This window comes from Chroicocephalus ridibundus, chromosome 9 (assembly GCF_963924245.1).
Source record: "Chroicocephalus ridibundus chromosome 9, bChrRid1.1, whole genome shotgun sequence".
Taxonomy (NCBI): Eukaryota; Metazoa; Chordata; class Aves; order Charadriiformes; family Laridae; genus Chroicocephalus; species Chroicocephalus ridibundus.
The window spans coordinates 31,213,522-31,227,267 of NC_086292.1; the positions used below are offsets into that span (position 1 = coordinate 31,213,522).

The following is a 13,746-nucleotide window of genomic DNA, read 5'->3' on the forward strand; positions in this document are numbered from 1 at the left end:
ATCAGCACGTTTTTGTACTCAAAAACTTCACAAAGCCTTTTTTGAGAGTTTTAGTCCACAGAACAGAAGCAAAGTAGATTAAAAAGCTTTCTATCTTGGGGTGATGATTTTGAATATTCAAGACATGCAATACATGGAAATCCCCTCGATCCAGTGATCGAGGCTGGGGACTTAAAACCAGCTCACCATTGGCGATATGTGGTTTTCAAAGACTACAGTTACCGCACAGCACAAAAGGATGACTAATTTAAATCACTCACAATGCACAACGACCACACAAAAAATGCAGACTGAACAAAAACTCAGAATGAAGGGAGCAACACTCAAGAATTCTTGCAGCATAAGACCTAATTCAGATCTGCTTGCCCTATATGACTGTAATGGCTGCAGCAGAAGTTATATACTGACACACAATATTTAATTAAATAAGTCCATAAGCATTTCGTGCATCATGGTATCAGTAACATAAATGGTAAAACACACCAAAATGAATGTAACTTCATTTTCTTAAGTTCCATAGAAGGAAACAGAATATTGTGCTGAGCTAATCTCTTCTGTTTTTTTCTCTTTTAAGAACAAATGTTGTATAATATGGATTAGGACATGGAGATGCATTTTCCTATAGCAACATTTTAAAATGTTTTCCACTTATGAAAGAAAGAGTCAATAGCATAACCTAGCACACACACCCTGCTTTTTTCCTTTTTTTTTTTTATAAATAGGTTTTATTTTGCTTACCATCCGCTGCAAACATGTTGTCTTACGAACTGATATGGCTTTAAACTAACTTAAGAAAGGTTAAGATTTTCTTCTCAGAGAACTGCTAGCCAATCTAGTGAAGAGCAACAATGCAAGTAGCTTTTCAAATTCATTCAATATTGACAAGTGAGCCACCCTACCAAAGCCATATAACAGCAAGTTTTCTTTAACATAGAGCGTCTCGTGTCTTAACATCTGAACTACGTGATGCAGAAAAACCACTGAATCAAGGCAGACAGGCACAAACCAGCTTCCTTGGCTATTTCTGTGTTAGTAAATTCCAAGAAAATACATGCCATTAACTCTCAAAAAATCTTCTAATAAATGGGATTTCCACCAAGACAATTACACAACATCTAAAGACAATGGAAAGAATCTTCAGAAATTTTAGCTTTTGTTTTCCTTCTAGCGTACACATGAAGAAGAGGGCTTGAAAACATTCCTTACTGTTCGTATTCTTCACTGGCAGTCATTCCACTAGCAACTATGGTTCCCTTCTGCTACTACTGGGATATTATTCCACCAGTTAACCAAGACCCCGTGTGAAGAGGTCACTGAATTTCTTGAGTACAAGTTTATTCTCCTAACATTCACTTACATATCCAACAGCCAGCAGCACCGACATATTGCTGACAGAAAGGAGGGAAATCATTATGGACTTTGAAAGATTCATTCCTGAATCAGGCCAGCATGAATGAATTGAAAACATTTTCTGGGGAAATTCTCCTTTCACAGTTAAGAAACCAAGAATATTCACAAAAGCACCTGTTTTCTCTGATTAATTAGTTACCAATCGAGTTCAATCAGTTATGCAGACAGATATAATTAGTCTAACTACACAAATAGATAACACTTTTTAAAAAAAAAATCTCTAAAATCAAATGCTAATTAAGATCTTTAGCTGTGTTATTTGATACCACAATTGATAACAGTGATCTGACAGCGGCATCAGTTAAATGAGGAAAACAGACATTGCAAAAGAGGACTTAATGCAGTGTTAATTCTTAAAAATGCAATAGTTACAAGTTTCTTGCTGACAGGCTTGATTATAAGAACGCTGTGTAAGTATTTAGCTCTAACTGTATAACAACAAGAATGAACAGTGTCGCTAACCATCTAGCCTTCTCTTAAGATTTGCATCTGTGATGAAATGTGTGTCCTAAATAACTATTTATTCTTTAGCGATTTTTAATTCATTTAACCTTGTCCTTAGACATATCTGATATAAACTGACATGCTGCTTTAATTATAGGCTGCTTTGAAAGTTCACTAAAGATATTTTTCAAACATGGAGAATAGCAGGACAAAATTCCATTAGCGACCTTTTAGTATTACAAGCACCATTTCCAGATGAGCAGTCAAAGCCAGAGACACATTTAGAACAGTAATGTGTACAAGGTCAAAATAACTCCAACAGACTAAGAATCTGGAGCAAGATTTATCAACATTTTGCCCAAAGCCAGTCGTACCTCTTTGTGACATTCTCTTCTCAAAAACATTATAGTATAAAAATGTTAATGTATCTGTGAAGCTATTCTAGTAATGATTTTTCCCCTGTTCTTTTTGCCACCTCTTACATGTATTAAGATGAAACAAAGTTAAGTCATCTTCTCAGCTATTTGTTCTCATACCAGTGAAAGGCACGGCCCTTTTTCCTAAGGCTTAGAGATCATTTATTATATGATCATATTATCCAGTCTCCCTGGAAACTGTTTAAAAATAGTCAATAGCTGTAATGGTCAGGTTAGTCTCCTGGCTGCTAATTGCAATGTTTACTTGGAGCTTCAATATTCATGCATCACAGTTATTTTTCAGCTTGATTTCTCTCTTCACAAACACAGAGCCACAGCTGTATATATTTCACACATTCTCTAAAGGAAATATTACACTAATATATACAGGCAGCAGATAGAAGTTTTCAATTACTGTAGGAGTTTTTATGTCATTATATGCTTACAAAGAAAATTAAATGGAACCTTACCTCTAAATTAAACTTCATTTAATAGAAAATAAGCTTTTCTGAAAGTACTACTTGACCATGTGGAATGCTTCCAGCAATCAGATCTGTAACACAAGATATAAACAAGTTAGTTACTTATCCCCAGTCCATTAATTTCTAGTTTTAAAGTACCTTCTGCCAACACACTGGAAAGGAAGCAACTCAGGAAGTTGTAAGTTTCCTTTTCTCTTTGGGAGTCAGAATTTGCATTGCCAAAAAGAATAGCTTTAAGTTCAGCAAAATAAAATTCAATCCAGGCTTCCAAATTACTCACACTTAAAATATCATAATAACTGAACTCTGAGTTTATATAGGTGTATACATATACCTTGAAATTGTCTAGTGACTTAAGAAAAAACTTTCAGCACAAGTCTGGGTATTAACACAAATTAAGCAATCACATTGACCTCTCAAAGACATCTATTTCCTACTAACTGTGCTTTTCTATGGTTTATAGTCTCTGTGTGGAGTAACTTAGTAGAAAATATTGCAGCACAAGCCTCTCCAGGCAGTTTCCTCCACAATGAACCTCCTTCTTAAAAATAAAAACAGAATTAATAGTTCTTTTCTGTTTTCAAAAGATGGTAGAAAGGGTGTTTCAAGGTTTTGGTTGTTTTGAGGAGGTAGACTTCGGTTGGGTAGTTTTAGGGTTTGGGTTTTTTTTGTTGTTGTTGTTGGGGTTTTTTTTGTTTGTGGTTTTTTTTCTTCACACTTCTCTTTCTTTTTCCTAGTTAGTTATTAGTTTTTACTCTAAACAAAAGCTAATATAACATAGAGGTTTAATACTCATATCATGAAGATTGCCAAGCAGTTTGAACACCAAAATAAATTACCACCACCACCTCTTCAAGTATCTCAAAATTTACAAGACTGATCACTTTTATAGGCACAGTAATCTGTCTGGACAAATAGAAGGTGGCCTAGATCTTTGCTGCTAGCAAAGGCTTGTGTATGTTCTGTGTGTGCAGACTGTAGTCATGAAAGGCTTTTATCTCTTTGATCTCTTGGAGCACTCTCTTACTGCAAGTAAAAAATTCAGATGAAGTTCCGATCCACAACAGCTACCCAAATTTGAAACTAGTTCATGTATCAATTTAGAAAGACCACGAAGTTAAAGAATAAAAGTTACAGATGTATACAGCTACATAACAAGGAATGCCTCTTAGCTGAGAAAAGGCTACAGCAACAAAAAAAATCTTGCAAATTTTAACTAACCAAAGCTGGCAAAAACATTTCCAATAGAATAAACTCATCATAGGATGTTTTGCTTGTTTAAGTTGGTTAGAAAAGTGATATTTTTTTTTTTCCTTTCAGTGGACTTTTAAGCAACATCATCTCTATGCCAACACAACTACTAACTGCAGGTTAATAGATTTACTGCAGGTCAGAATAATGCAGTTTACAGTAGGTCAATTATTTCTGCATCCAATGGATCACTTGCATTGAAATTAGAAGTTTGCTACTTTGAAATTTAGCCCCCTAATCCACACTCATTCAACTTCTCAATACATACCAAGTCTTCAGTAATACACATAGAATGTACAATTCAGTCTAATCTAAATGCGTGCCACCTCATGGATTTTCTGCTAAAATTTAAGGTCAGGATAAGAGCAAGTTCAGTGCCCTGAATGTCTGCATATCTAATGCATTCCTCAAGTGGCTGTAACAGTGTATAAGAGATTATCTGTAATTAAAAGTATTTGCGTTACAGTAACAGGCCAAAGTCCTGTTCAGTACAGCGCATGAATTCGCTAGCCATCCTACTTCCTGGAAGCCACTATTTACTTCTCCATACTTGCACATATTTTAAATTTCTAAAATTTGTTTCAAATGTGATCATGAAGTATTTCGGTCACTTGCAACATTGTTACACTTCTTCATTTTCTGTCCTTTGTTGACAAATACTTCAGAAGCCCTTTCAAAGCCCCAAGTTTGAGAACAAGTACTAGCTGGAAGCACCTTCACCTCTACTCCAAGCCTTCACCAGTTAAGGCTGACACCGGACTTGTATCACAAACTGAATGTCTAAACAATGTATCACACCTAGGGGACAACAAAACTGGATGTAGCAGAGAATGAAGCGACCATCCCAGTATTCAAAGGTCGCCAAATAAATTTTACAATTCAATACATACTGTTAATTTACCATCATTGTAAATTAAATGGTTGGGAAACTGCTTTGAAATCTGCTCTTTTCAGATATTCTATAACAGAGTTGTTGCTAAAAAAAAAAAATAATAATCAGCTGTTGTTTTCAAGCTATAAACTAAATATGGTGAACTGGAAATTTATTTTTCTGTAGTTTATCAGGAGGGTTAATCTATTCATGTATGTGTTAATCAGAAACTTGACTGGGAAGGAAGGATGTGAAGAACAAGGGAAGGAACAAAACAATGCATTTGCAAATACTACCAGAGCAACCTAACGAGTAGAATACCATGTTTTAAAATTACAGCTTCATTTAAAATAACAGATTTTTCAGTTATCTGAATATTTAATAGTAGAAAAATGAATGTACCTTGTGGAGTCTGAGAAAAACAAAAATTGTTTATAGCATGTTAGATTTTAAGAGTAGCTTGAAGAAATGTGACTGTGGAAAGAATTTTTTTTTTTTTTTTTTTTTTCAAACTTACCAACTGGAGCTAAAGAAAGCCTAAAAACTATTAATCACTGTTTGTTTATTCTATTGTCCTCGCTTCCTGGAATGTAGTCAGAGATGGAACTTGACTGCCCAAAAGCCCAGTCAGCAAATCAGCTGCCCCGAACCCTGGATTTGTTTACAGCATAAGCCTACTTACTAACGTTCTTAACCTACTGCAGGGTGGGAGCAATGAGTGCATAAAGCACCTAATTCTGGAAGTTTACACAAAATTCAATAGGGCTTTCTGAATATTTGGATTTTTTTTTTTTTTTTTTTTTTTTTTTTTAGCATAAGCCCCCCGTTCCCCTCCCCCCTCTTTTTCTTTTTTTTCTTAGCTGCAGCTACATTTCTACGAAGGGGCTTCAGTTCATATGCTGGTGATGTTATTTATAGACCAAGAACACTGAATAAAGAGAAGCGCTGAAGTAGCACATACTTTCTCAATTCCATTGCAGAATTCTACACTGTGAATTACAGGTAAAACTATAGTTTTACTCTTTATAGATATTTCCTAGGTATTCTGCATTCTCAAAAATCTTGGTGATAACGTAGTTTAATTCAGTAGCATTTGGATTACAAACTCATTGAGACTACAAGGATAAATTCCAGCATTCTCTTACAATACATTTTTTAAATGTGGAAAATAGTTCTGCCCATGCATTTCTGTTGGGTTTATGTGCTTTCTCCTATACTGTGTTTTGTGTGTCGGGTTTTTTTGTGAGGTTTTTTGTTTTATTTTTTTATTTTCTTATTATTGTTAGCCAAGCATTGCTGTAAAAACCAAAAGCAAATCAAAACACATGGTCTATTACACAAAGCATGGATGCCTATGTTTTAATCCCGTTGGCACTCATCACTACATTACTGTATCATCCCTGCTAAATGAATCCACTAATAGCTTAATATTTTGAGCTATAAACAAGCCAATAGTTACCCTTCCCCCACTCCCCGACACTGGGAAATTCGGTTCTATGATATATGTTTCATGCTTCAAAACTTTATGTTCCTTGCACATAATAAAGGCATTGAACGGCCACTTTATAGTTGGTACTAATTTAAATGTTTTGTAGAGTGTGACTTCTTTCAATTCTTAATTCCTCCACTTATCTGTCTTCTTTTATTATTTTCTTAAAGGGTACAAGAGAGTAAATTACTACAAGGATATGAAATATGCAATATTATGAGGCACAGATATTTTTAGCATCATCTTCAGAGGCTGAGTCCCTGCTACCAGTCCCATCCCTATAAAATAGGGCTGAATTCCGTAAAACAGATTTAAGAAGAGGATGGAGAAATACGGTCTACACAGACACTCACAGTACACTGCAAAGAACATATCCAACCAGACCCAAACTTATTTCCCAAAGCAAATTCCCACCTTCCTTCGAAACTCTACAATAACTTTTAGGCTGTCTGAACATTTACTGGAAACAGCCATAAGCCCGAGTAAAGCTGAGCTGACATACAACTTTACTTACCAAACTGACATTAAAAACCCACAGTAATGTTTTTGTGTAGTAGATCAATATAGGTTTTTTCACAATCAAAGCAATCTCTGGCATTTACCACATTAAATATTCTTGTAACCAACAACCATATTTTTGCAGGCGATTTCTGAGAACAGATATGCTACCTCCCTCTAAAGAATGGCATAATACTCAAAACTCCAGATATATTAGCCACACACTGAGTTTAAAACAACCTGCAGGCTAAGTGCAGTTATGCCCGGGCTTTCCATTCTAGAGGGCAGACTGGCTCAAGTAGGGTAACACAGCAGCAATTGCCAGGAGTCGGGGGTATCCAGTGCGGTGTTCTGAGATCAAGCAGGTGGGTATATGCACTCCGTGCCAGGACAAGTGCATGAAGAACCCACCACAGAAACACAACTAGAGGAAGACAGTCATGCCCTTCTATATACTGTGAACCATTATTCACAGTCTAACAAAGAGCTAATAGAAATCTTAGCCCGACACTACTTGAAGAAGCTCTGATTTTAAAAATTTTCAAAAAGTGGCTTGTATTAGATTTTAATCTAGGTAACAGTTCATTACCAAAAGCCATTATGATTAAGGTTTAAGTATTTTATATAAGTGTTCCTCTAAGATACTGTAACTACACTAACCATGAAATATTGAACAATCATACCACAACTGTTACTACACTCCTCTTGGTTAATGAGGAAAAGTTATTAAATTAGGAGACTAAAGCCTCCGTCATGCTTGCAGCCAGGCTTCAACTACTGAGTTTTCAAGTTTTAGGCATTGCACTACCTTGAAACCAGCAAGCTTTTCTAGCTGTCGAACATAAACAGAACACTGCACATAAACCCAGAAATTCTGCATTTAGTTTTATCACCTGTAACTTGCTCAACACCACAAAACACCCACATGGTTGGCTAGTACGCTTACTATTTGTGAAGGATAAAAACAGGCTACAAAGGGGAAAAAAGGACCAATAAGCACCCTATACTTCAAAATGGCTGCTGCAGGTAAATCAGGTTTTAGTAGTATGAATTGAAACACAACATTTACCTTTGAATATAAAACTCAATTTTAATTAACTTTTTTTCCCAGAAAAGTATTACAGGAGACATGCATTATAGCAGGAAATCCATTTCAGAAAGCAGAACAAACCTATATGCAACATCATTTCTTGGCCTTCCTCCCCACCAGACACTTTAGTTTTGAGAAACTACCATTTATCAGATCATAATACAGATTGCCCCATTCTCCCTAGATAACAGGCTGTGTCAGATACTGCAATAAATGATCAGAATTCGCCTATGGAACAAGGTATTCAGCATCTAGGCAAATTTGACTATCTCCCAGGTGAATCCATACTCTCAAATGCAATTCTTCCCTTACACTTGGGAATAAACATCATTCCTTGAAAACTATAACATTTATGAAAACGGTGCTTCAGTGCGAGCTGAAGCACTTAAGCTAAATTTTCTTCCTTTGTACCTCACAGATGGCGGTAGCTCAGCCTTGCATTGGTCTGCCAAAACTCAGCTCTCCACCTGTAATTATCTATTACTGCTTCACTCTATCACATCTTACCTACTGTTTTGCAACTTCTATTTATCAATCTTTACAGCATGCTGTGCATATGAGTTGAAGGTTTTGAGAAGGTCTGAAAAGGCACAACAAGTAAATTCTGCAGCAGAAGAGGAAACTATGGCATTAGTTTCTTCTCAAGGCTGCATGTTTGTATTCAGCAGAAAAAAGTGCCTGTTGTGATCATCTAAAGTCAGCTATACTCTGCTATATTTTCAAAATTATGTAAATGTCAGATCTCTCACATTACAGATTATGAGGCTGAACCAGCTTTCTGTGATCTATACAAGAGACAAATGTCTTCCTGTTTTCATGAATTTGAAGTTTTTGTCAGGCAAAAACTACTTTCCTACTGTTCAGGGATCTTCAAGAACAATAGATAGTTTTCCACAAAGGAGCAATTATTACTTAAACCTTATTCTGAGCTTCCTACCTAGGTAAGTTAGAAAAAAGGTTCTAATTTTGTATTCTAATAGAAAGACAAAATCTTGTTTCATGTGAATTATTATTCCTTTTAAGGTAGACAAAGAAGGTTTACCAAAAGTTAAATGGTAACTTATTTCAATTTTTATCATTGTTATTACTACTACTACAGAAAAAGCTTCAGCAAATATTCACATTCAATCATGTCTGGTAAATTCTTTGAAACTTGTTTGCCCGGAACAGTATGTCAACCTGGCATCAAATTGCAATGCCTTTCCTTTGATGACAGAAAGTAAGTTTGACTGATTCACAGGAGTGATCTGCAGTACAAGGCAGTCATGCTTTACTGCCCTCCTAAGAAACCACACACTAGAAAGGTGCCATGTGTCAAACCCACCTATTCTTCTGTCATGATGTGAATGACACTCACCCTCCGAGTACTACCACAGGAAATGTCCAGAAACTAACAAGTATCAGCCACTATTATGTAAGCCAGACTTGCAATGTCTGCAAGGAGCTAACTACAGCCGTCATCAATGGTTCTTCATTTATTATAAAATCTCTGGCTCTAGATTTGAGCATAGAGTATAATCTTTTAAAAACAGAGCTAAATACATAATTTTCAATCGTATGATACAATACATAGGAATTGAAAATGACAGGTAATGATGTGAAATAACTGGTCTTCAAAAAATGAGTACATGGCACTTTCCTCATCAGGGTGCCATTCACACTAACTGTAATGTCTGACCTTTTCCAATTTCGAACCCACACTAACGTTATCCTTATTTGCAGCCAGACAATCTGTAAGCAGTTTAACAACTGTGAACAAGATGTTAAGTCTATTTTTCATGAGAACAGGAAGTGTAGCTTCCCTTAGAACAGTTGCAGTTCCAGTTCTCTGCTGGATACTAACACCTGAGCAGTGAACACAACTCCATAGTATCAGAAATTCTTTAGCATAGGGTCTATTTTCTTCCCATGCTTTGATGCTTACAAACTAAGAATATCTAAATATGTACTTGCACTCAGGTCAAAATTAATCAGATTTCTCATCCATTTATGATGACATACTTTACAGCATCAATTATTTAGCTATCCATTGCAAAGATTCACTGGTTCAGTGGAAGCTATTGAACCTCAGCAGTTCCATGGCAATATAAATAAACTGTGTATTTGCATCATCTTTATGAAAAAGTGAATTCAGCTGCCATAAGTAACTACTATAAAAAAAAATAATAATATGGGAACTTCTACTTTTTTTTCACCGTTAAGTCATGAATCACTGAAAAGCCTCACTCTTCCTAAATAAGCATCTTTTACATTAGGTTCACATTTCCCTTCAAGTTACTCATCCAGAAAGGCATATCAATCCACAATATAACATTGCTACCAATCCTCAGCCAGGCTTTCCTCTTCAGGAAAACATATTTAACCTTCATTTTCACCAAAAAATACAATTGCTTTATGCTTACAGTTGGATCAAAGAAGAATTTACAACATAAAGTAAATTAGAAAAAATCCACAGTCTTAGGCAATTAAAATGACTGCCTATTATAATGGCTACTATTTCTATGTTTCTTCCAAAAAAGTTAAAGAAAATACATTAAAAAGAACATTTTAAATAGCTTGACTACATGCATGGTAGATTTTAACCCCATATAAGATAAAACTATCACCAGATCCAGGTCTTACATTAAAATCCCTGCAGGAAGGGTAACAAAGGTGGCTGGTTTTAAGTACTGACAGTTAAGCTAACCGAAACAAAACAATCTATTGCATTGCCAGTATTAATCTAAATACATCACTTCCAAGAGATGCTACAAGGTTATAATCAAATTATGAGATTGTCTGTAATGTGAACACTTCCATCTTGAATGATATGAAATACATAGACAATTTTGGCTAAATACCTGCAAATAAAGACATTAGTGATATAAGAGGTAGTTTAGGAATTGAGATTTCATGTCCAGGGTTGGTGCATGAGCTGAATAAGCAATAAAATAACAAAAGTAATCTTTCAATGCACACGTAAAAGAAAAAACCCAAAAAACATCACAAGATTTTTACCGTTCGTACAATTTCTTAACCGTATGCTACCAACACAGGACACCTGCCATTCTAGTGGTGTAGTTCTCAAGTTGTTTGTATTTAGCGTAACATTTTCCAGCTAAAGCTCTTCACAACACAACTACGGTCATTTACACTGCAGCAGACAAAGCATACAATTTACCTCTTTGGCATGACTAACAGGAAGTTTGTCAACTTTCCAAATATATTCCTCGAAAGCTGGGTTGCTCTATATTTGCATCCAAAGGGTTAGTATAGTAATAGTTCAGAAAGTCCAGATACAAAGTGTCTGAAATCCAACAAAAACTTCAATTTTTCATTTTTACATTATCTTCACTGTTTTGCTAGACTGAAGAGATTCTCTTTCACAGAATCTTCAGAGTTGAAAGGGACCTCTAGAGATCATCTAGTCCAACTCCCCTGCTAAAGCAGGATTGCCCAGAGTACATTACTCAGGACTGCATCCAGGCGAGTCTTGAAAATCTCCAGAGAAGGGGATTCCACAACCTCCCTGGGCAGCCTGTTCCAGTGCTCTGTCACCCTCACTGTAAAGAATTTTTTCCGTGTATTTGAACGGAACTTCCTATGTTCTGACTTGTGCCCATTGCCCCTCGTCCTGTCACTGGGAACCAATGAAAAGAGTCTGGCTCCATCCTCCTTCAGCCCACCCTTTAGATACTTGTATGCCATAATAAGGTCTCCCCTCAGCCTTCTCTTCTCCAGGCTAAAGAGTCCCAGCTCTCTCAGCCTTTCCTCCTAAGGGAGATGCTCCAGTCCCTCAGTCATCTTAGTTGCCCTTCGCTGGACTCTCTCCAGCAGTTCCCTGCCCCTCTTGAACTGGGGAGCCCAAAACTGGACGCAGTATTCCAGTTGTGGCCTCACCAGTGCAGAGTAGAGGGGGAGAATGACCTCCCTCGACCTACTGGCCACACTCTTCCCTATGCAGCCCAGAATTCCATTGGCCTTTTTGGCAACAAGGGCATGTTGTTGGCTCATGGATAATTTACTGTCTACCAGGACCCCCAGATCCTTCTCCTCAGAACTACTTCCCAGCAGGTCCACCCCTAACCTATACTGGTGCTTAGCATTCTTCCTCCCCAGGTGCAGGACCTTGCACTTGCTTTTGTTGAACCTCATTAGGTTCTTCTCTGCCTAGCTCTCCAGCCTGTCTAGGTCACACTGGATGGCAGCACGGCCCTCCGAGTGTCAGCCACCCCTCCCAGTTTGGTTATCATCAGCGAACTTGCTGAGGATACACTCTGTCCCATCATCCAGGTCATTAATGAATATACTGAACAAAAAAAAAAACAACTTTAAAGAACACTGTTTTATAAAATTTCCTTATCTTCAGATCAAGTTATTAAATACTTACCTTAAGCAACACATTAACTATTCTGACAGTAAGAAATGTATGTTTACTGCTATAGCTCTATAACTTCTAGTATGACATCTTAACACCAGTTGTTTTTAATTGTTGTGACTACTTAAAAGTCTTGAAATTTAAATAACTTCCCTCATTAAAAAAGTTTTATTTTCAAAATTCAGTGGTAAATACAGTTCTTTCTCACAATTTCTCCATATATAACCAGCCTTTGTAGATAAAGTTGTCTACTTCTGGAGACGAAACTACCCCAAATACTTAGGGGGCACACTACGGTATCATTTAATGTCCGAGTTTCACATCACTTTAGAACTGGGAGAGCTAAAATTTCAGGAAGTCTCCACACTTATTTCTGCTATGCAAACTATGCAGGTGTTCCTTATCTCAGTACTACGTATCTTTTCCCTCTATACATTTGTCCAACCACGTGCAGAAATGAAGCTGAAACTTTCACCCCCAGTAAATAATGTCCTTAGGCTTACTCTACTAAGACAAAAAAAGAAACACTATGTACTTGAAAATTAATTTGTTTTTGTCTGCCACCACCTCAGTAAACAATAATGAAAAAAGTTAACCCCAAACTGTTTTCTATAAACAATAACTGCCAATTCAACTAGTGTGAGTGCTTTAAATACCTGCCAGGAGTCCAAAAGGCGATCATAAGCAGCCACCTGAGGCCCACAGACATCTTCCATCAATGGAGTTTGTCACTCCAGTTAAGCGCTTAAGATTGTAGAAGTTGAGTTCAAAACCAACTGGCATTAAAAATTACCCAGAGTGAATGTGGTTGACTAGAACCAAACTGAAGCACTTCCTGACCCAGAGACACTATTCTCCCAGCTCAAAGTGAGCCCACTGTCATCAGTCACTGTTCTAGATCTCCCCAGAGTAAGAAATGTGCTCCTCAGAGCGGTTTACCAGCAATAATGTTTTGCGAGAACTTCAAAGACAGTACTTTTTCATTTTCTTGTATGCTTGAAGCTCATCATCCCAGCACAATGACTTGATATCAAGCTTCCTATATAGTAATTTTTGATTTTTAAATCACTTTCAATGCACTTCCCTCTCCAAATAACAGCCATTTATGCAAGTGAGTGAAGCTGCATCAAACAGATTAAGAAGCTGAGTGGCTATTTTCTGCATTCAGGATTTCTTTTTTTGTAGGAGGTGTAAGTCTTAATATGACTGGACAGGGGTAGGAATTTAAAAGGCAGCTTTAATCACTCCTACTTTTTAGGGCTCCTCAGTGATTTCAAATTTAATAGTTCCACAAAGTGCTCTACAAGTTGTACACTATACCAGATATGCATAAAGCAGTTCTCTTCCTGCCTGATTTGTCTTGGAGGACATTAAGTTAACATTTCAGAAAAACCAGCACATATCTAACTGCATATGCCAAGTCAATTCTTTCTGATTA

General features: G+C 36.7%; 1 protein-coding gene across 2 annotated transcripts in view; it reads right to left on the minus strand.

Annotated features, from left to right (window-relative positions):
* TLN2 (talin 2) overlaps positions 1–13,746 on the minus strand; it is a 186,820-nt gene that overhangs the window by 129,666 nt on the left and 43,408 nt on the right. Inside the window, exon 2 of one of the 2 annotated variants that reach the window (XM_063345538.1) lies at positions 2,741–2,823. The exons of the other annotated variant lie outside the window; for it this stretch is intronic. The gene's annotated coding sequence lies outside the window, so the exon portion shown is untranslated. The remainder of the gene's footprint in view (positions 1–2,740; positions 2,824–13,746) is intronic. 2 annotated transcript variants of the gene reach the window in all.